We start from the raw sequence: 24,219 nt of genomic DNA on the forward strand, positions 1-24,219 counted from the left end.
TCGCCTCAGCCCCCCGACTTCCGGTGCCCCAAGAGCTCGCCCCGCCTGACTGCCGCCAGTACCCAGGATGTTGCTGGCCGCTGACCCCGCCTCCTGCCGTACCTGCTGTTCCTGCCGTGCCTGCCGTACCTGCTGTACCTGGACCAAACCAACCCCTGCCGACGTCGTTCCTGCCCGTGGTGTTGCTGCTCCAGTCGCAGGTCCTTCCGGACAGGTGCAGCCGGGCCGTGTTGTTTCGGCAACTGCCCCATCTCCGTCCTGGATGGAGGACCTGATGACTGTCCTGAGGAAGCTGACGAAGAAGAAGAAGAAGAAGAGGAGGAAGGTGTCGTTGTCGTCTTCATCGTCTTCTTCGTCGTCGTCTGCTGCTGCCTCTTCCCCTTTGACTTCCAAGGTTTCACAGCCGAGGAAGAAGAAGGCCACCTCCTCCCCCCTAAGAAGTTCTCCTTCGGGAACTTCTAAGGGCCCGTCTCACTCCGGTGTGATGGGGGCGTCTTCCGCTGGTCCTCCCGCTCCTTCGGGAGCGGGGCCCGTCTCTCCTTCCGCAAGGAAGAAAGAAGATGGGGACCAGAGGGGTACCAGCTAACACCGGTACCTCCTCACCTGGTGCTATGGGCTCTGCTGCTACATCAGGTTCCGTCTCGGCCTCTCGTTCGCGAGAGGTACCGAGTGTGTGGTCGCCTGCGGGTGACTGTGCAGCACCAAGGCACAGGCTTCCGAGTTCGCTCGGTGCCAGGGACTGAGGCACGGAGCGGAAGACTGGTGAGAGTTGCTTAGGTGACTCCCGCCAGACCAGCGATTGCTATCGTAGCGGTCCGCTGGTACTCAGGGTTGACACGATGGTCCCAGACTGGCCGCGGGCTGAGGCAAGGAAGAGGTCCCCTCGGTCGCCGGAACTGGGCCAGCGGCACGACGCGCAGTGAGGACAGGCCCTGCTCCCACCGCGATGGCGGACTCTGCTGGTCCAACCGCCGCTCCCACCGGGACTGGGCAGGTAGGGGGACCAGCAACAGCTCTCTGATGCTTGGGACCAGAGCCGCTGTTCTCAGTCCAGCCGCTCTTCCTCGGAGGAGCTGCGCGACTGGGCCTGCAGCTCGATCGCCACCGGGGCTTGGCGACCGCCTGCAGCCCCCCAAGCACACTGGTTCTGCTATGTGGGCAAAGGGGGGAGCATCAGGTCTTCCTCTCCGATCCCTTCAACTTCCTCGGGTTACACTGGGAAGAGCGAGGCGAACCAGAGTGATCGTGGGGAGTGCGCTCCTCACGGTCCCACCACGATTCTTGTCATTCACAATCCCCTCCCTATTGGACTTCACCGACAACGATGTGGATGAGATGCTGCTTTGTCCTGTGAGGGCGCTACGGCGCTATCTGAAGAGAACTCGGCACCTCAGGCCTGAGTGTCGACGTCTCTTCGTTAGCAACCGGGTGACCAAGAAAGAAGTATCCAAGAACACTTTTCTTTCTGGCTGCGTGAGGCAATCAGGAGGGCGTACGAAGCTGATGGTAGCGACGACATCCGTACCCTTCATCCGAGATCCCATGAAGTCAGAGGCATTAGTCCTTCCCTTGCGTTCCGCAAAACTCCTTGGTGCAGGTCCTGAAGGCGGGGGTCTGGACCAACCAGACCACCTTCACCCTCCTTCTACCTTTGGGATATAGCCCACAGGTCCTTGGACACTTTTTCCTTGGAACCCGTGGTGGCTGCTCAACAGGTTGTGTGCTTACCCAGCACCCGAGCGGACAGAACAGCATTGCATCCTTTTGTGACTGCATGAATGGATGAGTGAATGAGAGTGTGACTGGCTTCTCTTCCTCATCTTTTTTCTCCCCCTCTACCTGTGGGTAGAGGGATGCAGTCCGTCACTAAGCTGTAACAGCAGACCGATACAGGTAAGCTACTCGCTCCGGCTCCTCCTATCCCTTTCATTAGGGATAGGAGCAATTATCCACCACTTCCCCAACAAGTGGGGGGGAAGTGGAAGCCAACAAAAGACAAACTCATGACTTCATATTGCCTCTTGCATTAGGAACAAGTTCTTGCTTGCTAGTTTTAAGAGGTATGCTGGCCTCCCTCTTATTACTTGGGTCCAGAGGTCTGACCATTGATCCTGCGGTACATACCCGATCATTGGGCAGAGGCTAGAAATCCCTCCCTCTGCTCTTACGACCAGGGGGGAGGGCCAACCAAAAGGTTGGGACGAACACCAGTCTGTTCGTTGACTCAGATTCCACCCACCAAGAAGTGAGATTCCACCCACCAAGAAGTGAGTCTTCCTAGCAAGTTACATTCCTATTGTTAAAGGACCTCAGGTTTGTATAGTTAGGAAAAATAAAATTTTCGACAAATTGTTATTTTACAAAGACTTCACATGCTTTATTTTACTTTGTATGGCAGTTTCATATACGTATCTCATTTTGTTAATGAAACTTCAATCTTTTAAATTGGTATGCTTAATATTGAATTGTATTGTTGTTTCCCCAATTAAATATGAGTGAGAGAAGTGGCCCTTTGACGGACCAATGCTTTACCCTGTGGTGCAGTTTAGAAAAGCCTCTTCTTACTCTTGATGTAATAGGTTTGGGTATTTCTAAGTAGTGATGGCGTGCCTGCTTTTACCTTGGAAATTGATTTTTCGTACAGTTTTAGTGCTTTTGATGAAGAAGTAGGTTGTAGTTATCTTGTGGCAGTCAACTGTTGTTTATCTCCTTTCTCTACCCAACAATGATAGGAGACTTTGGGAATTTGGGTTTTGGGCAGGGGATAACACACTTAAACAAAGCGACCATGTTTGTGTTCTGGTAGAGGATGAGGGATACGCAAACCCATAGGGAGCCATATGTTCCACGGAAGGGAGCAGCTGAGGGGAGGTGGGTCACTTGGGTGGTGGGTGGGGGGTGGACAAGGTACAGTTGGTAAGGTGGGGGGTTAGTTGGTTGTTAGATAGAGAACGTTGGGACATAAATTACAGTTGATCACAAAGATTATTCTTTATCAGAAGTAAAAACCTGTAGGAAAAATCAATTTCCAAGGTAAAAGCAGGCATGGAAATATCACCTAGAATTACCATCAAGGTTGCTTTTGCACATGACAAATTCTATGAATTGGTGCACTGTAACATGGACAGAGGTGGTAGAATGACATCACTAAAGCCTCAAAGAGCAGTTGGAGTAACTTTTGACCAAGGTAACACTTTATCACGAACCGATTACTCATTTGTTCCTACACGATATACAAACCCTCGGTTCCTTTACATTAGGAATCACTTTCAGCGTAGGCTGGAATATGGTCGTTAAATTCTTGAAGAAGGAAGTTGGGCAGTAACTACCATCTGGTAGGCAGGTAGGCCCACCTGCCTGGATGTAAACACTCACTTTGGTTTTGACCATCTTCCAATGAAGACATATGTTTTGTGAGCTCTTGCTGACTAGCCGTTAATCACGATTTTCCCTGTGGGATCTATCTTTAATAATTTCAAATAAGTATATATATACAGTAGTACCTCAGACTTTGAACTTGACCTGTTTTAGAAGGCTGTTCCAAGTACAATTTCTCCAAATATGAAACAAATATCTCCATAAGAAATAAAGGGAATCAGGATAAATTTGTTCCAACCAACCCATAAAATCCCCCTTTTCACATTTTTTCTATTTTTAGTGTGTTCAAAGGTTAAATTAAGAGTGTGAAGTAATGAAACAGTATGTTATAATAGTAAAATTGTCAAAATTTTATTTTTTCTGTGTACCGATTTAGGAACTGTTTGGTGAAAATGGCACCTGGCCAGCTGGGGGATGGATGGGAAGATAGATGGGAACCCTTTGAGGAAATTGAATTGGTTTCAGTATGCAAAGGTTAATAGCAAAATCAATTTTCATACAATGAACTTACCTGTCAGATATATACATAGCTAAGACTTCCGTCGTCCCCGACAGAAATTCAAATTTCGCGCCACTCGCTACCGGTAGGTCAGGTGATCTACCTGCTGCCTGGGCGGCAGGACTAGGAACCATTCCCGTTTTCTATCATCTTTTCTCTGTCGCCGGTGGTATCAACATTGTTGTTACTACCTCCTGACTGGAATTTGCTTTTCAAGACTTTATGATCATCTTTATTGGATTTCTTGGTGACGTACTGGATCGTTGTTTTGGCATTCGCTACTGTGGACTGGATTTGGACTTGCTTTTGATTTTTTTTTTTTTTTTTTGAAGATTTTTTGTATAAATGAGTTTTTCGTTTCGAGTTATGGGTGTTTGTTATGAGTTCGGGATAACTCAGAGCAATTCTATATACTAACATGGTGGTTAGGATCAGGTGGTCGGGATTTGGGTTTTATGCTCCTTCACAAGTGTGTTGTCATAGAAGTGGGTCCAGTACCCATTGACAAAGTCCTTTTAGGCTCTGCCGAGTAAGCGGTTCGGTATACCTATCGACAGACCCACAAGAACTCTAGCCATAGATCTAATATCTCGCTAAAGTCTTGAGGTGATGCAGACTACCGGGCTACAGCCACGAAGTCTACCACCTATCAGGTAGGAAACCAAGGTTTTTTTTTTTTCTATACCTACAACATATGTTGTTTACCTGTCTATTCCATATTAGCTGTCTCTGACCCTCCACCAAAGGGTGCCAATCAGCTATGTATATATCTGGCAGGTAAGTTCATTGTATGAAAATGATATTGTTATAATACAATAAAGTTTCATACATACTACCTGGCAGATATATACGATTAATGGCCCACCCAGCCTACCCGCAGTGGAAGACAGGTGGAAGAGAGAAAATATGATAGAAAACGGGAATGGTTCCTAGTCCTGCCGCCCAGGGCAGGCAGGTAGATCACCTGACATACCGGTAGCGAGTGGGGGGGGCGCGAAATTTGAATTTCTGTCGGTGGACGACGGAGTCTTAGCTATGTATATCTGCCAGGTAAGTATGTATGAAACTTTATGTATTATAACAATATCATTTGTTCACATAGTATTAGCTAAAAGGATGATCAAAAGAATTGATAGTGTGTGTGTCAGAGAGAGAGAGAGAGAGAGAGAGAGAGAAGAGAGAGAGAGGAGAGAGAGAGAGAGAGAGTGAGTTTACACTTGGATCCGAGAGAGAGAGGAGAGAGAGAGAGAGAGAGAGAGAGAGAGAGAGAGAGAGAGAGAGAGAGTGGAGTTTACACTTGGATCCTAAGTGCACGAAAGAGATTAAAATTATGCCACAATACATCAACTTACTGTTGGCAAATGGCAGACTTAAAACAAACATGAGGATTTTGCAAACAATACCGTAAGTAAAAAGTCAAGAATGCAAGAAAGGAAAGTGAGATAAAATAAATTTTTTCACAAGGAAGCTGTTCAAACAAACAATTGAAGGCATGCAGAAGCTGAAAGCGGCCCCAGTTTTGTTTATTACAGAGCTGAGTTAAAAATCGTAAAAATAATTGTCACTAGATAGGTATTTTACTGCAGCAAAAATAAAAGTGATTTGGGCAGATTGAATGTAAGTGAATGAAATGGGTGAATAATCATCCCAGCCCAGCTGATAAGTCAGTGGGCTGTGAATGTAAGGGAATGAAATGGGTGAATAATCATCCCAGCCCAGCTGACAAGTCAGTGGGAAGCAGAGCCCTTCTCTTCTCTCTCCTCTCTCTCTCTCTCTCCTCTCTCTCTCTCTCTCTCTCTCTCTCTCAGTGCACCAAACACTGACTCGAGCAAGCCTTTTTTTTTTCAAACTGCACTGCATTTGATTGTTTTCATGTTTTTATAATTATGTAAATAAATTTTTTGTGAAATAACATTTTATTTTTTATGTGAATTAGTACTGCTTTACGTACATACATTATAGTAAGTAAAGATTTTACTGTCTCTTCTCTCCTCAATAATACCACGACACGCGATAATGAAAGTATCATTCATTCATTATTCTTCAAAAAATGTAAAAGCCCCTCCCTCTACCTCAAAGTTAGCTGTGGTTATCACCCGCAGTGAAGAATAATTTTATTGATCGTTTATGCTAAATTTTATTGTGAAAGCTTTGTTTCTTTCATTTATTATTTTGTCAATGTTTTTCAACAAGACCATCTCACTTGGTGCACCAACACTGGCTCAATTAAGGCTTTTTTTTCCTGTATTGCATTTAATTGTCTATTTTATCATTACATTAAATTTATTGGGAAATTCCATTTTTTATGTGAATTGTTATTGCTTTTACATATATATAGTAATGTTTTTAACTCTCTTCTTCTCTTCCTCTCCTCAACATATCAACGTTCCCTCGTTCGCTGTCAAGTCAGCTGGGCGTGACGTCACTGCGGTTATGTACAATTTCATACATCTTTTATGCTAAATTTTATATGAAAGCTAAACTTTATATTAAATGCTTTATACTTTTATTCATTTTGTTGAATATGGTTATATATTGAAAAAGAAAATTTTTTTTTACTAAAGTTTCACTTGTAAGACCCAGCAGGCTGTTAAATACAAGTAGTATAAACTAGATAATCAGTCAGTTTGAAGTACGAACATTTGTTCGACAAACGATACAAAATTTTATAGAAAATTTTGTTCGAAAAACGGAAAGTTTGACAAGAAACGTTCAACAAACGGGGTACCACTGTACTGTGTTTGACGTTCTGCTTTTAATACCAGTTCAGTGTTGGGCGCTTGTTCGCGAGATTCCCAGATTGCACGTAAATGTACGGATTTGCGTGCATTAAGAGTTGATGACGCTGAATCATCTCACAGTCATGACTCAGGCACAGAGAAGAAGAAAGGAGTGAGTCGCTCAATGACTCAAGCCTTACTGGTGATCACTCTCGCATTGTTTGCTTGGTGCCCAGGGTTGACGTGATGGTCCTGAGGGACCATGCACACGCTGAGACCAGTAGGGGGTCCCCCATTCAGTCCTCTTGAAAGGTTTTGGCCTTGACGAGAACTGGGACGCGTTGAAGAACGGTACTGGCCCTCGCCAGTCAGATGCATGCTCAACTTCTCAGAGGCCATGGTCACGTTTGTGTGACCGACCAACCAGTCTTGGTGGAGGCGAGCATTTCTCCTGCTGTGTAAGGATTTGTAACCCTCCTCGGGAAAGCTTTTCTCCAGGGCGAGAATGCTCTCCTAGATGCGTGTCATGGCTATCACCGCAGGTTGATGGTTGCCCACGACCTTCTTCTGCTAGTTTCTGCTAGCAAGGCGAATGAGCAAGAGTGTCCAATCTTCCTCACCTATTCCCTCCATCCATCCCTGGTTACTCGGGGATGGGGGGAGGTGAGTAGGAGGTATCCTGCATAGTGCTTACCGCAGGATTCATTGTTGAAGGACTATGTTCCTAGAAGGATCTCAGTCCCACAGGATGTGCATCCACGTCATTGAGGAAGGATCATCTGTCAATGACGGAGAGACTTCTCGTCATCGCGACAACTGGTGTTCAGATTCTGAGAATTCAAACACTTGGAGACTGTGTTCTCCCTGGCTGTTTGTCCAGTGGACAGATTTCAAATCACAGTCCCCTTGGGTTATTGCATTTTGGGAGCCTTGAGTACAAATTCTGTTGAATTTTATTTGAATTCCAGTCTAAAATGCTCGCATATAGAACTGGTTTTTATGCCGGTTCCTCCTCAATTTCTGCAGGAGTCGAGGAGGGGCCCCTTCCCGATGATTGTTTGAAGAAATTCAGGGGTCTTGCTGAGTGCTTAAATTCTTTGGAATTTCAAAACACTCTCCAAGTGGTCTTTTATGATTTGCAAACACTTGGGCGAGACAAGAATTCCAACAATTGTTAATACCCTGGAAGTCTCGCTGATTGCTCAAATTCCTTGGAATTTCTGGCAATGTCAGAGTGTCTTGGTTTTCGTAATTTCCAAAAACACCAAAACTCGGGCAAGACAGGTAGTACTATTCCAGACAATGTTTATTACAATAGCTGAGAATCTCCCTGAATGCTTGAATTACTAGGAATTTCAGATATTCTTGAGTGTTCTGGTTTTCTGTAATTCCCAACACTCGGGCGAGATGGGCATCCCCGATAAGTGTTGTTACAAATTGGGAGGTCTCCTTGGAATTTCTGACATTCTCAGAGTGTTTTGGTTTTCTGTGATTTCCAAACACTTTAGCAACAGGCATTCTTAATAATTATTACAATAATTGGGGGTTTCACTGAGTGCCTGGATCCCTTGGTTTCGCTGGCACTCGCCGAGAGCTCAGCTTCATCATTTTGACGAGTACCAGGGCAAGGACGAGACAAGGTGCTCCTGAATATGGTCTTGTAAGAGTAATGTTTACCACCGAGTGTGGGAATTTTTTATTTTTGAATTCTAGCACTCGCATCACGATTGCTTCGATAGAGAGACGAGCCTTTACCAGTACAGATAAGTTTGCTCTTCAGTTTGGTTTGGGGATGTTTGCAGAGCTTGGTACTGCATGCAACACCCAGGTGAATGGTCAAGTACTGTCCTCGTGTCTTGGATCTTAGGGTCCGAACACAGGACAGCAGACACAGAATTCCTCTTTTTTCTCGTCTTCTTGGAACTTCGGCCTCGAAGGAGAACAGTTACAACCCATAATTATGTAGTTGTGATCTGCTCAACTCACTCGACTCTGCTTGGTTAGCCAGCTCTGCTGAGCTGATGCTTGGCTCTACCGAAAGAACTCTTTGCTGTTGATCAATGCAGTCCCTTGCCATGGCATAGAACCCTCCCTTCAAGGCTTCCACAGGCTAAGAAGAGAAGGTAGTTTCTCTGCCCCCTAAGAAATCTCACCTCAAGACTTCTAAGGGTCTGCATCCTTTCCCTGAGAAGGAAGCAGATAGCTCTCTCATCAGGTCACCTGCTCCTTCCGAAGGGGGAACCTGGACACTATCCCCAAAAAATAGCGTCTCGGGAGACCGAGGAGTTCGAACCCAGATTCATTCTGGTTTCTGGTTACAAGGTGCTTGCTCATGGAACTGGGGCTGTGTCGGGTACTTGTGTACGAGTCTCTGAGTGTATAACCACCAAGATGGGTCATAAACCCACAGTCAGTGATTTGTAGTCTTCTCTCTGTCATGATGGTGGCACAGGGCGAGGGAACGCGGGCTCGGACCCACCTGTGAGAGCCTTGGGACAAGGCATTTGTAGGAGCTGGAAGGAGGTTCTCTGTGTAGTCCTCCTTGTGTGGTTCGATCACTGTCAGGACCCTCCTCAAAGGGCTACTTTCAGACTCCAGAAAAGCTATCAATCAATAAACTGGTGTTGTTCTCCAAAGTTAAAGTCACGATAAGTGAAATAACAGACAGTGTGCAAATATTAACAATGAGGGAAACTAATACCACAAGTAAAAATAAAATATAATATTTACAAACACAGCATAGATAGAAATGATTAACGGAACCTATATAAATACAAAATTAAATGAAAAGCAATAACACAATATGAACACTATTGAATAAAACACCCACACTATTACTTACAGAATCAAACCAGACATTCTCCAAAATAAGGGGGTCGTCCCGAAAGAAAAGAGAAAATAACGGCCAGAAAGAAGCCTAACAATTAACAAAACTAAATTAACCTAACTAATTTAAAGTGGCCACTAAGAGTTTAAATCCCCACAAATTCTTATAAGAACTGTAATTGATCCAGAAACGACGTCGTGGATATCGAAGGAACGGAAGGTATGTCCCCGCTATCTTCCAAATAGCGGCAGAGTAAAGCCCGACCTTCTTCAGGAAGATCCTCGTCTCTCAGACGTCACAAATACACGTCCACCTCCAGACGTCACAAAAATCAAAGGCTCTATACCTGCTCACGGAGAGGTCCCCCCAGGCTAATACTGGCCCAAGGCTACAGCAAGATGAAGCAGCAGCGTTGCAACAAGCTCCAGGGATAAAGAGCGCTCAAGTCGTAGCAGAATAAAGGAGCGAACTTGCTGTAATCCATACGGTGTGGTATCAACACGAAGGCCAGAAACAGACTGCCATACCTGGGCACAGGGACTTCCAAAGTCACCTCGGAATGCTCCAAGGAGACCGGAAACAGGACTCTGGGAATAAACAGGCCAAGGATCAAAAACAGGAATAGTAACTAAAAAACTGTGGAGGAAGAAAACTCAAACCCTGATGGGGATACTATAATAAATAACAAAATAGGGGAAACTAAAAGATAATGAATAAAAACAAAACAAAAGGAAATGGCAAAGTTCTAACACCTCCCCACACATACAAAAAAAAAAAAATTTTTTTTTTTTTTTTTTTAAACAAGTTGACAAAAATCTTAAGGTTCTATGAAACACCTGAAAAATGTAACAGTTTACAAGATTAACATAACAAAGATGTATGGTGCAAAAAAATTAGACTACTTACAAAATTAATTTAGACAACGATATGAAAAATAGTAACATTTTTACACACAAAAAATACAGAGCACCATTTAACTCCTCACTTTTCAGCACTCAAAGACCGTTTCTCTAAAGCAGAGTTTATAGGAATATAACCATATATTTGTCCTGTTCCTAATCACTTTAACTACGATAGTCTCTTGCTATCTCAGGCACCAAAATCACATTAACAGTGAAATACATTTCTACACTGGGCTCGTAAGCCACAAGATAAAACCACTTGCAAATTATGAAGCATGATCCTAAAAACGGTTTTACACAGCTGAGGGTATACCCGAAACCTTATATTAACATTACATTCAGCTAAACATGACATTTCAACAAACACTGCTCTGACACGTGTAATGAGGACTCAAACCTCAGCAAACACCTTAAAAATAACACATAGTTCACCACCACCATGAACTTAACATAATATTACACTAAACCTAATTATAACCATTTACAGTAAACCTTATTATTAACCTTATCGTTACCCTTAACAGTGTCAACTCTTATACGAACTAGACATCATCAAAACAATATCCTATGATACCATGAATCAATCCAATACAAAAAACGCTACGACATCTTTCTCCCTCACGACCCCAAAACATTCAGATTAGAAAAAAAAAAATAGATCAAATCTGCGAAGCCAGCCACTGAAGGTTTCAAACCCCCATCCGAGAAAGAGCGTCTGCCAAAACATTATCTTTGCCAGGAATATGTTTAAATTGCAGGTCCCATTCCTGCAATAATATACTCCAACGAGCCAACCTTTGGTTTTTATTCTTAAACCGATTAAGGAAGGTTAAAGGGTTATGATCCGTTAAGACTAATATAGGAGAATCTGTGGAGGTAAGGTATACATTAAAATGATTAATTGACATAACCAGCCAAAGTTTCTTTCTCTACAGTGGAATATTTCCTCTGGGGAGGCGTTCAACTTTTTTTGAGAAATAAGCTACCGGATGAGATATCCCCTGCTCATCCTGCTGCAGTAACACAGCCCCAACTCCAACATCACTTGCATCCGTAGCAAGAGAAAAGGGAATGTTGAAATTGGGGGCTCTCAACACTGGAAAGCTTAATAACACCTTTTTGAGGACTCAAAAGCATTATGAGTCTTGTCATCCCATACAAATGAAACCTGTTTCTTAAGGAGGTTAGTAAGAGGATCTGCAATATCTGAAAAGTTTTTAACGAAACGCCTATAGTATCCCACTAAGCCGAGGAATCTCCGGACATCCCTACGACAAGATGGCACTGGCATACTCTCTACTACCTCTACATTAGCCCTCTTAGGGGCCACTTTCCCATTACCAACAGTATGTCCCAAGTATACCACTTCCGCCCTAGCAAAATCACATTTACTTAAATTTACCACTAAACCAGCTCTTCTTAAAACCTTAAATAGAGCCTTAATACGTTTGAGATGAGTGTCCCAATCATCAGAATAAATCACAATGTCATCCAATGTAAACCAACGCAACCTTCCAGCCCATAAACTAAAGAATTCATTAACCTTTGGAAAGTGGCGGCAGCATTCTTTAACCCAAAAGGCATTACACGACACTGGAACAAACCCTGGGGTGGGGGGTGACAAAAGTGGACAAGGCCCTGGCCCGTTTAGACAGGGGTACCTGCCAGTAACCTTTGAGGAGGTCAAACTTACTAATATATTTTGCTTGACCTAAACGAATCAATACAGTCCTCCACACGAGGCAAAGGAAAAACTATCGGAGAACGGGTGACCTCGTTTAATTTCCGATAGTCCACACACATCCTATAACTACCATCGGTTTTTTTTACCACACCACCGGTGAGGACCAAGGACTATTACTCGGCTCTATAAGACCCGTGTCTTAACATATACTCTACTTCCTTGGCCACCACCTCACCTTTTACAGGATTTAAACGATACGGAGACTGTTTGACTGGACAAGCATCACCTACGTCTATATCATGCTCTAAAATAGACGTACGACCAGGGACATCGGAAAATAAGTCATTATATTCATACATTAACCTTTTCAATACATTCCGCCTGTCCCCATCCAAATGGTTTACTAAATCATCAAAATTTTTCAAAAATAAAGAGTTTTGATTATCAGAAGGCCAACACTCTTTGTCAAAAGAATTACCTTTATCAAGACCATAATCTGAAAAGGAAACATTATCATTATCATCACCCTTCCCGACAATGGTCACAGGAATCGCATTTTCCTTATCTATGAATTTCTTCAGCATATTTATGTGGCAGAGTTGGATAGGGTTTTCCTGCGTTCGGGAGTCTCCACCAAATAATTTACTTCATTTAATTTTTTAATTACTCGCCAGGGACCTGAAAATGAAGCCCTTAAGGAATTTCCTGGCAAAGGTAACAATACCAAAACCTTTTCACCTACAGCGAAACTATGTGGTTTGGATTTTTGATCAAAATAATATTTCATTTTATTTTCTGACTACTCACCAAATTTTTCTTGGCAAACTCCCAAGCTTTCGACAATTTATCCCCAAGGCCAGAGACGTAATCCAATAAATTAACCTCGGTACTGTCACCTTCCCACACTTCTCTTATGACCTGCAAAGGACCACGGACATTATGCCCAAACACTAAGTTGAAAGGAGACAGACCCAATGACTGACCTGGAGATGAACGAAAAGCAAACGTAAGTAGAGGAAGTTCCTTATCCCACTCGGATCCATGAGCCAGACAATATTTCCGCAGCATCGATTTCAAAGTTTGGTGGAACCTCTCCAAAACGCCTTGAGTCTCCGGATGGTATGGGGACGAAGTTACATGCTTAATTCCTAATTCTGCCATCTTACTCTGAAATATCTACTGGTAAAATTAGAACCATTGTCACTTTGAATTACTTTAGGTAACCCAAACTTGGTAAAGAAATTTATTAAGACATCCACAATCTTTACACTCTTGATTTGTACGGAGGGGAATAGCCTCGGGAAAACGGGACATTCTATCCATGATAGTGAAAATGTATTCATTCCCACTCCTAGATCTAGGTAAGGGACCACCACATCAATAATTACTTCCTTGAAACGTTCTGACACCAAAGGAATAGGGATTAACGGCGCCTTTGGAACCAACTGATTCGGTTTTCCTACCTTTTGACAAATATCGCAACCGTTGACAAACTTCTTTATTTTTGTCTGATTTCAACCTGGCCACCAGAAGTCGGACAGAAGTTTCAACGTAGTCTTTCGAATGCCAAAATGACCTGACAAAGGATTTTCCAATGTGCCACCGACATTAATCCCAACCTGAAACTGAAAGGAACCATTAATTGGCGAATTATTTCACAATCGTCATTACCTGCCTCTTTAGGCCTACTACACCTGTACAGAATTTCGTTAATGATTCGGTAGTGAGGCAGTGTTAAGTCAATCAGAGGGCCAGATTCCTTGGGCAAACTGAGGAACTCTTGCTTCTGAGCTTTAATAAGCTCTTCTCTTGTCCAATCAGGCTTAATTAAACCATCCCTTATTACTACAACTATTACTATCACTACGTTCTAAGGTACTAATATCTAAATCGGTTGTTGACTCGCAGCGTCAACAACCCTACTTAGAGAACGAGTAACTACAGACATTTCAGGGTTTATCATCAAAATTGGACAAGTCGTATCTTATAGACAACATCATTGCCCAAAACAACGTCTATATTCTTCACAGGAAATTTTTCTACAATTGCCAATTTAATAGCCCCAGAAAACGACGGGCAATCCAACTGAAAAATGTGATAGGATATTATTTAACTGAATCCGGAAAACCAGACAAGATCACAAATTCCTCCCAACAGGTTCAAAGTCAACCGGCAATGCCTCTTTCAAAATCAAAGATTGCGCAGCACCCGTATCTCGCAAAATTTGCACTCCCCTTTCTAAGTGTGACCCTATCGGCTGATACACAACCCTGAGAGACGAACTTAGCGAAACTGCTGGGTAGTCATTTACTCCTGTCCTGGCCCTAGCAGACACAGCCTCTTCATTCCCGACACCCACCCATCACCTGGATTTTGCCTGGACTGTTGCATTTTCTTAAAAGCTAACACCTGCTTTTTACATGACCTCTTTTTTTACAAAAGAAACAGACAACATTCGTCCCAGAATTATTAACTTTATTCCTGAAAGAGGTATTATTATTCCCGAAAGAAACGTTGTCATTATTCCTGAAAGTAGTATTATCATTATTCCTGAAAGAAACAGAATTACTTTGTCGCATGGGACACTAATCTTACTACCATAATTATTCCATACTGGTATTCTCTCTATAATTATCACGACTGGCCTTATTCCAGTCCGACCTTCCCTCAGACATGGTGTTCTGAAATTCTACTTTATGCGATAATACATACTCATAGGTGGTTACAGCCACCTCCGGCAGTTTATCCATTTTAACTCTTCTAAATGTGTTTTTAACTTGTCTGGGACGCAATGCTTGAATTCCTCAATCAACATTAACTCCTTTAATTTGTCAAAGGTATCCACCTCTTTTGACTTAAGCCAGTCCTCAGCGAACTGTTGCTTCGCCCTGGCAAATTCCACAAAAGTCTGATCAGAGTTTTTCCTCAAATTGCGAAACCGTTGTCTATAGGCCTCGGGAACTAACTCATACGCCTTCAATATAATTGCCTTGACGTTTTCATAATCTGAGGCCAAGTTTCATCAAGGGTTACATAAACCTTCTGAGCTTTTCCAATGAATTTACTTTGTACCAAAGTGGTCCAGTGTTTCCTCTGGCCACTGCAACCTAGCAGCCATCCTTTCAAAAGAGACAAAGAACTCTGCTACGTTCGACTCTTGGAACGTGGGAACGAACTTCAAAGCCTGTACCAAATTGATAGCAGGAACCAACAGCGACACCAGGGGAAGACTGGGAGGGAGAAGACGGGTTAGCCAACCATTTTTCTCTTTCAAACTCTCTTTCTTTCTCTCTCTCACCTGCCCTAAATTTTTCAATTTCAAATTCCAATGTCTGCAATTGAATTTGTCTCTCCCCACCAACTCTATCGGTTACCGCAGACTTCACCTCCTTATCACCATCAGACTTTACCGACTTAATCCCTTCATAAATTGTTAACAATAATAATCCCTTTTTCATAGAGGGGTCAAATTCAATCTCCAAATAGTTAGCAACAGTGTTCAATTCATCCTTATTTAAACTCGCCAACCTCTCTTGCCAGCCCTCACCACCAATTACATCCAAAATTGCTGCAGTCTCCATTTTGAACCAAAAACTTCCAATACAAAATATAAAGTAATCCAAAGAGGTGTTAGACCTATGCCTAGCACCCTCACGGTTAATACTGCACACTGAGAACACCCAAACAGGACCGAAATCCTGGCAATAAGGTCGCCAAATATGTCAGGACCCTCCTCAAAGGGCTACTTTCAGACTCCAGAAAAGCTATCAATCATAACTGGTGTTCTCCAAAGTTAAAGTCACGATAAGTGAAATAACAGACAGTGTGCAAATATTAACAATGAGGGAAACTAATACCACAAGTAAAAATAATATAATATATTTACAAAACACAGCATAGATAGAAAGATTAACGGAACCTCTATAAATACAAAATTAAATGAAAAAGCAATCACACAATATGAACACTATTGAATAAAACACACACTATTACTTACAGAATCAAACCAGACATTCTCCAAAATAAGGGGGTCCCGAAAGAAAAGAGAAAATAACGGCCAGAAAGAAGCCTAACAATTAACAAAACTAAATTAACCTAACTAATTTAAAGTGGCCACTAAGAGTTTAAATCCCCACAAATTCTTATAAGAACTGTAATTGATCCAGAAACGAAAACGTCGTGGGATAGGAATGAAGGAACGGGAAGGTATTCCCAGCTATCTTCCAATAGCGGCAGAGAAAGCCCGACCTTCTTCAGGAAGATCCTCGTCTCTCAGACGTCACAAATACACGTCCCTCCAGATGTCACAAAATCAAAGGCTCTATACCTGCTCACGGAAGGAGGTCCCCCACCAGGGCTAATACTGGCCCAAGGCTACAGCAAGATGAAGCAGCAGCGTTGCAATAAGCTCCAGGGATAAAGAGCGCTCAAGTCGTAGCAGAATAAAGGAGCGAACTTGCTGTAATCCATACGGTGTGGTATCAACACAAAGGCCAGAAACAGACTGCCATACCTGGGCACAGGGACTTCCAAAGTCACCTCGGAATGCTCCAAGGAGACCGAAAACAGGACTCTGGGAATAAACAGGCCAAGGATCAAAAACAGAATAGTAACTAAAAATGTGGAGGAAGAAAACTCAAACCCTGATGGGGATACTATAATAAATAACAAAATAGGGGAAACTAAAAGATAATGAATAAAAACAAAACAAAAAGGAAATGGCAAAGTTCTAACATCACGGAGAAGATAGATGAGTAGCAAGATGTGGCAAGTTCTTGCCTGCTTTTATTGCATTTAACTCTGCTCAGCAGTTGTAGAAAAAGAATGCTTCATTTGGCAGAGTGAGAACACTGCAAGTTCAAAGAAGAGCAGGCAAGAACAGTCAATCCTCCTCTCTCCCTCTACTTTGTGGGTTCACACCTGGATGAGTGAGGGAATAAGAGGAACTCTGTGGAGTTTATTCCCCAGAGTTCAAATATGAGACTACGTATATGTTTTGGTTCAATTTTAGGATCTTACCAAACATACGTCAATCTGTTCAGCATGGGAAGCACAGAGAAGTTTGAATGCCTCTCCAGTGCTCTGTTTTGGGGACAAACCAGTTCGGCTTGAACTGTCATCTTTGTGTCCTTTTATCACTGTAGAAGTCTCCCTTCGGGACAGCTTCACCTTTGCTCTCTCATTTCGGAATGAAGGAGGTTTGCTTCCAGTCCTTATTCTTTTCTCTCGAATGAAGAAGAATTAGGCTGGCGTGCAATTTTCAGGAACCTTCAAATATACTAGCATAATTCTCTCGTGACATGCTTCTGTCATTAGTTGCATTGCCGAGTAGTAGGTGCATGTTTATTCAGTTAATTCTTCTGGTATGCGACCGAGACAAATAGTACCGTCTCTTAATTAACCTGAAACTCAGGATAGCCTTTCTGACCTCCCAAGAATTTGCTGTTTTTATTTTGAGATGAGTAGTGATATTGTTTGGCCAACCACACCACAACATTTACTATTGATCCCCAAAAAGAAAGTTTTTTTTTGTTTTTTTTTTTCCTTCCCATTATGGTTAACATGTATATGCTCGAGTGTATCTTTTTTGTACTTGATGGTTCTGAGTTGAATGCATTGTCCAACATGGAATGCACCACCAGGCAACTCAGTATTAGGCGTTGAACGAGGGGCAGACAGTAGTTACTACCTAACCACCTTGTTCAAGAATTTAACGGACCACGTTCCAGCTTACAATAAAGTACAGTGGTACCTTGAGATACGAAATTAATCCGTTCCGAGGCGGCTATCGTATCATGAGCTTTTCGTATCTTGAACTGCATTTACATGTAAAATGGCTAATCCGTTCCAAGCGCTACAAAAACACCCCAGTAAATTTATAATAAAGCTAAATTGACCAATAAACAATGAAATACTACAACAATTTGAACATTCAAAACCTAACTTGATACGTACTAGTACTAATATGTACATACCTGTAAGTAAAGTGTATTAGTGTACATGGTATACAAGAAATACTGTAACGTACATATACGTATGTAGTAAAATGTGGAACTTTTACTTTCGAGTGAGGCTATCTCCGAAAGTGGCGACAGAGGAGGAGGACAAATGGCAGAAATCTTCTTATAGTATGTAGTATGTACACTTAACTTTATGAAACACTTAAAAAAATGTCAGGAAACATGACTAAACTTTACGAAACACATTAACAAAACAATATAACATTTAACTTACTTTACAAAAAAACTGAAATTCAAATGTTTTTTTTTCACTACTTTCAACTTTCGTGTTTTTTTGTAGTATCAGTTGGATCTTCCTTTTTGCTTACTCCTACTAAAGGCCTCTTTAAAAAATAACTATCCAAGGAAGATTGCTTCTGCCTACTTTTCACAATGTTCCTGAAACGACTCGGGCAAACGTCATCGGACTGCACAAGCATACGACTGTGTAAGCCTTTTCGGGGTGTCTCTTTTCTACAAATGATTGCACCTTATGAAAAGCAGCTAGAGCATTCTTAATTTCTGCCGTTGTCATAGGGTCGTCGTCCTCCTCCTGGCCGCTGCTAGAGAACTCATCTTGAACGACGTTATGTTGCATGGCCTCCAACTCCTTCAGGTCATCCATCATAAGCTCCTCTCGGTGCTCCTCAAGAAGGTCATTGATGTCGTCCTCGTCGACGACCAGCCCCATGGACTTGCCGATGCAACGATCTCATCAAGATCTGGTTGCGAAACAGTTTCAGGATCGTCAACTGTTCCTGAATCTGCAGCACCAGCTTTGCCCACGTCGAATCCCTCAAAGTCCAGGGCAGATACGGCATCAAGGCCAGAGTTTCCTCCACGAAGAATTCAAGGTTCGCCTCGAAACCTCCTGCCAAGCTGATCGATGATTCGGATGCATATGACAAACATCGAAATGCTCCTTCCAAAATTCATGCAAGGTGAGGTTTGTGGTATCGGTGATGTCGAAACATCTCTTGAAAAGATGTTTCGTATGCAGCTTCTTGAAGTTCGATATCACTGCTGGTCCATGGGCTGGAGGAGAGGGGTGGTGTTAGGCGGAAGATAAAGAACCTTGATAAACGAATACTCCGCTGGATATCTTCCTTGAGGCCAGGAGGTGAGCAGGGGCATTGTCCAACAACAGCAGACATTTCAGAGGGAGGCGTTTCTCTTCCAAGAATTTCTTCACTGTCGGGCCAAAACACAGATTTACCCACTCCGTGAACACAAGTCTTGTTACCCAGGCTTTCGCATTAGCCCTCCACATCACATCACCGGAAGCTTCTCCTTTAGCACTTTGTGGGCCTTGAAGGCTCGAGGAGTCTCCGAATGATAGACAAGTAGGGGCTTCACCTTGCAATCCCTACTGACGTTCGAACAAAGTGTGACTGTAAGCCTGTCTTTCGTAGGCTTATGCCCGGGTAGCTCTTCTCTTCCTGCGTGATGTATGTCTGACGAGGCATTTTTTTTCCAAATAAGGCCAGTCGCATCCATCATAGTTGAAGACTGCTGAGAACTGTAGCCTTCCTTGATTGTCATCTCATCGAACGTCTTAATACTAAAAGCTTCAGCCGCTTTCGTGTCCGAGCTGGCCGCCTCCCCATGCTGCACCACCGAATGGATGCCAGTCCGTTAGTACGGAATTTTTGGGCAATCAAATCGCTGAAAATAGCGCTGGCCTTCTGGCAGATTGCTGTCTCGGTTATTGTATAACCAGCGATTTCTTTGTCTTTTTATATCCAGACAAGAAGCAGCCGTTGCATCTCTTCGTGCATGTGGCTCCTCTTCTGCTAGACAAAAATAGTCTTGCCCTTGGAAGGTGTAGCTGCTTTGATGGCAACCTTCTGCTTAAGGATGGTGCCTATTGTCGACGATTTCAGCCGTATTCCTTGGCGATCACACTCAATCGCATGCCAGCTTCATACTTTTTTATTATTTCCATTTTTGTCTCCAAAGAAAGCATCCTTTTCTTTCCTACTTCAACTTTCTTTGGACCCATGACTACGTATATGCTGTATGTAATTAAGTTATGTAGTACGTGCAGTGGTACCTCGAGATAAACAAATTAAATCCGTTCCGAGGCGGCCTTCATATTATGAGTTTTTCGTATCTTGGAACACATTTTACATGTAAAATGGCTAATCCGTTCCAAGCCCTCCAAAAACAACCCAGTAAATTATATTTCCAGGCCTAAAACACATGTTCTAAGGTTACAACGCCGATCCACGACGGAACGAAAAAAATATGACTCCAAAAAGGCAAAATACTGTACATACTTGAGTAATATCAACTGCATGTAATGTTCAAACCCCATTTTTGACCTGCATATGTCCCTTAGCAATAAGCCTAGCCTATATGTTAGCGGTTGCTGCTGTAGCCTAGTCTATGATTCTGACATCTAAACCTAAAGAGATAAAGCTAGAATATGCCAATAAAATTTTAAATAGTCAGTTATGTGCTCATTTCAAATAATATTAATTAATCATTAACTATAATACACAAACAAACAAAAAACAAACCTTCCAATCGATTGTTTACATTCAGCTCTTACCCGTCTTACGAGTATCAAATGAGCGCCAAGCAATCATTTTCCTAGCACACAGTAAGCCTTAAATTGTCATTAGTATATCTCTTCAACTAATGAAACTACCAAACAGTATAATAACCATTCATTTCTATTCTTTATTCTATCTTTACCTAATGGATACCGAGTTACTGACAGCTATAATGAAACATACGTAAACGTAACGTAATAATAAAAACAGAAGAAGAATTCTAAAAAATACGTATTTGTTGGCAGTCGATTATTTTATATTTTATGATATCTAATTCACAATTTTTTTTTTTTTATTAAATGTATTGCATGTACTCATTTCAAATAATTATTAAGTAAACCATTAACTATAATAAACAAACAAACAAAAAAAGCTTCCAAATGTTTGTTTACATCCAGCCAACTTACGAGTATCGAACGATCGACAAGCAATCACTTTACAGTAAGATCCCTAAAATTTTCATTATCTCTTTTCAACTACTGAAACTAAACTACCAAAACAGTATAGAACCATTCATTTCTATTCTTTATTCTATCTTTACCTAATGTTTTTTTTTTTTATTAAATGTATTGCATGAATAAGTTTTTCAATTTACAGCATCCTTTTACCAATAGAATCTTAAAGCACAAGGGGTAGATGCTGACCAATAGGAGAGCAGGACCTTATGGGGTGACTAGCATCAGGAACCAATGGGAGAGCGGGAGGATGGTGGCGAGTTTACTCAGTTGTTGGCGCGGGAGTTTTAAAATTGTTCTCGGTGGTCCGGGCGAATCTCGGGACTTTACAGCAACAACCTTTCGTATCTTGAAACTTTTCGTATGTAGAGCAGTAAAATTTTCACATTGGCTTTCGTATCTTGAGTGTTTCGTAAGTAGAGCTTTCGTATCTCGAGGTACTACTGTATATGTATGTAGTAAAGTTCTCACACAACACGATAAAGTAGTACTACAACGAAATCACTAACGAATTTACATTATTAAACGAAATCGTAGAGAACAAACGAATTCCGGGTGCTTACGATACAGATGCCGTCGCCGAGTTGCCGAAAAAGCACGCCGCTATGTAGATGCATGATGGGATCATGGGAGAGATGCTGACCAATAGGAGAGCAGGATCTTATTGCGGTGACTAGCATCAGGAACCAATGGGAGAGCGGGAGGATGGTGGCGAGTCTCCTAAGTTGGCGGCGCGTGAGCTTTAAAATTGTTATCGATGGTCTGGGCGAATTTCGGGACTTTACAGCAATAACCTTTCGTATCTTGAACAATTTTTGTATGTAGAGCAAAAAAAATCTTCGAATTTGCTTTTGTATCTCGAGTTTTTCGTAAGTTGAGCCTTTCGTATGTCGAGGTACCACTGTAATTCCTAATGTAAAGGACCTCAGGTTTATACAGTTAAGGAAAATACAATTTACTTGAAAAAATTGTGATATTATAAAATATTTTGAGCTAACCATTTTGTCATCACATCCTTTAACATTCACAGCCTCTCCTTCAGATAGGTTCTTCCCAGTGTTGGTTGTTTGATTTTGCTGTAGTACTTGGCTAGTTTTGTTCCACTGAACACTTGCCCTTTTTTGTTTACATTTTGTCTTGTTTTACTCGTCATACCTGTATTCTTTTGGTGCTTTTAGGCAGGAAGGTCTGGTCCATCAAACTATATTGAATGTAGGAAAGTTATGTGGTAAATTTGATTTCCATATAATTTTTTCTTTGTGATTGACATGGTTTTGGATCAGATAATTGTGCATTTTTTTTATACCAGCTTTTGTCTTTTGACTCCAGCTCTGAATATCATTCTTCATTTGGCATTTTCCATATAGCCACATGAGTTCCCTTGTTTATATTTAAGCTGATGGAAATTGGATTGGTATTCATTAAATCTTTGACTTTTATATCAAACAATAACTGTCTTTATTTTCAACATCCTTAATGGGAATGGAACCCAACAAAGGGTACAAAAGAGATATTTTTTTAACAATATGATAGAAAGATCTTAAGTTGGATTACATAGTATTTGGATAAGAGTGACACTGAATCCTTCCTAACTTATGGATAATGTTGCCACCACAAGTGATACAGGTTTTTACATTAGCATTGTTGAACAGAAGAATGAAACTGAATCCTTTCCATACTGAGGAAAGTATTAAAGCTTCATCATTGTTGATTAGAAACACTGTGAGTCTGAGGTACCCAGTTTGGATATTGCATGGCTGACATTTGGAATAATGTTGCCTCAGCATAGTCACACAGTTTTAAAGAGAAAAGAATAATCAAAAGACGTTGAGAAACGTAGCTTTATTTTGAGATAGGTGGCAAAACCAGTTAGTACTAAAAGGAATATGTTAGTTTTATTTAGCTGCTGTTTTATCAGCTTGTGAGGAATTCTACATTTTATCATCCTACTTTACCTTTGTCAATAGGGTAGTAGTTTAAAGTATTTAAAGTATAGGTGATTTCTTCAAGTCAGTCAAAAATTCTTTTGGTAGTGGATACTTATCGTTCTCAATTATTTAAAGTATCTGTCCCACTGTAGTATGTGTTACCTTCTATTCATCTCTCGTATCACTGATCATACCAAGGACCTAACAGAGTTTTGTACCCAAAATTGCAAAAACATACAACAAGCTTTTTGTTGTTTTTTATGGATAAGTAATACAGGTATCATCTGCATATTTTTCCATCAGTTTAGATTGTATTGTTTTTTCAGTTGTTAGATCACCATCAAATCCATGAGATATTTCACTGAAAGAAAACTGGTTTTCTCGAATCAATTCAAGGTAAGTAAAAGCATGAGCCATTGCTCTGAAACTGTAGCATCTTGGGGATGGCCACATTTCATACCAGGGGTTGTGTACAATTTCTGAATGCAATTTAAATGGTATATGGCATCTGCAGTAACCAAGTCAAATTCATTACTTATGCAAGTACTCGTCCCTTGGCCCCAGTCATTGTTTATCTTGCCCTACTTTCATAGTTTTATCTAATATTGAGTCAGTACAATGCACAATTTCAAGCAAACAGAAATTTTTTTTTTTTTCTTTTTAAATGTGTATGGTTCATCATCTTCACAGAAGAGACATTCATGAGGAAAATAAAAATATGGAACAGTACTAGACATCTCAGAAATGTAGGTCTGGAGTGATTTTTTGTCTTTTGGGAATCTTTAGCACAGCTTTCTTTGGTGTACCCTTCCACATTTTCATGCACCTTTGGAGTTTTTAGTTTGTTATGGAACTTTTTCCATATTGCAGTCAATGCAGTCTGTCAATGTTTCCTTACCTTACTCTTCAGCTTCAGGAGTCATAACCTCATAAAAGTATTTTTATGCATTCAACTTACCTGTCAGATATATACTTAGCATAGACTCCGTCGTCCCGATAGAAATTCGAATTTCGCGGCACACGCTACAGGTAGGTCAGGTGATCTACCGCCCCGCCGCTGGGTGGCGGGAATAGGAACCATTCCCGTTTTCTAAGACAGATTTTCTCTCATCGTTTGGAATGTAAACATACGTTTGCAGTTCCTCCTGATTTGGATTTTCGTGTTTCAATCGCCATCGATCTTCTGGGCTATCTTTTGCAGGGAAGTACTGGGTCTTTGGTTCGGCATACGTTTATTAACTGTTTTTAAACGAATTTGGCTTCGAAAAT

General features: G+C 41.7%; 1 protein-coding gene across 7 annotated transcripts in view; it reads left to right on the forward strand.

The window, feature by feature from the left end:
• Window positions 1–24,219, forward strand: part of LOC135206688 (deubiquitinase DESI2-like) — a 68,996-nt gene that overhangs the window by 13,108 nt on the left and 31,669 nt on the right. For 3 of the 7 annotated variants that reach the window (XM_064238095.1, XM_064238094.1, XM_064238098.1), the window contains exon 2: window positions 23,277–23,346. The exons of the other annotated variants lie outside the window; for them this stretch is intronic. The gene's annotated coding sequence lies outside the window, so the exon portion shown is untranslated. The remainder of the gene's footprint in view (window positions 1–23,276; window positions 23,347–24,219) is intronic. 7 annotated transcript variants of the gene reach the window in all.

This window comes from Macrobrachium nipponense, chromosome 31, assembly GCF_015104395.2.
Source record: "Macrobrachium nipponense isolate FS-2020 chromosome 31, ASM1510439v2, whole genome shotgun sequence".
Classification (NCBI taxonomy): Eukaryota; Metazoa; Arthropoda; class Malacostraca; order Decapoda; family Palaemonidae; genus Macrobrachium; species Macrobrachium nipponense.